Genomic DNA, 527 nt, shown 5'->3' with positions numbered 1-527 from the left:
GTCTGATCAACTTTATGGTGTGTGTGAGTGTGGGAAGGGGGGCACTCTGTCTTACCCCAAGGAAGAAACTGCTGGATTCTCTCTCCTTTCTCCTGTGCACACACACACATACCCCTGAGGCTCTGGTCTTTGTCCCCAGGGGCCCAGGAGTTCTCAGATCTCAGGGCAGCTAGACTTGGAATGAGGGCCAGGGTCAGGCCGAGGGAGAGCAGAGCGGCCCTGCTGTCTCCCCCTACCCCTTGGGTAGCAGCGGGGGTGCCCAGGCCTGAGTGCAGGAAGGTGCTCTGTAGGCTGCTGGGGGGAATTGAAGTGGGTGGTTGTGGGGAGGGGGCTGGAGCCCTGTGCTCTGGTGGGTGGAGGATGGTGTCCATGCCATCCATCATTTGGCAGCCACTGGCCCCCGGGCTGACACGGCCATTAAGGCCTGAGACGGAGTGCTCAATCTCTTCCAAACCGTCACCCCCAACCTTGCCCTTGCCCCCGGCCCAACTCCTCTCGGAACCCAGGATTGGGAGCCGCAGCTGGGT

Source organism: Bison bison, unplaced genomic scaffold (genome assembly GCF_000754665.1).
Source record: "Bison bison bison isolate TAMUID 2011002044 unplaced genomic scaffold, Bison_UMD1.0 scf7180017864487, whole genome shotgun sequence".
Classification (NCBI taxonomy): domain Eukaryota; kingdom Metazoa; phylum Chordata; class Mammalia; order Artiodactyla; family Bovidae; genus Bison; species Bison bison.
The sequence above is the reverse complement of the archived record's forward strand: the minus strand, read 5'-3'. Positions refer to the sequence as shown.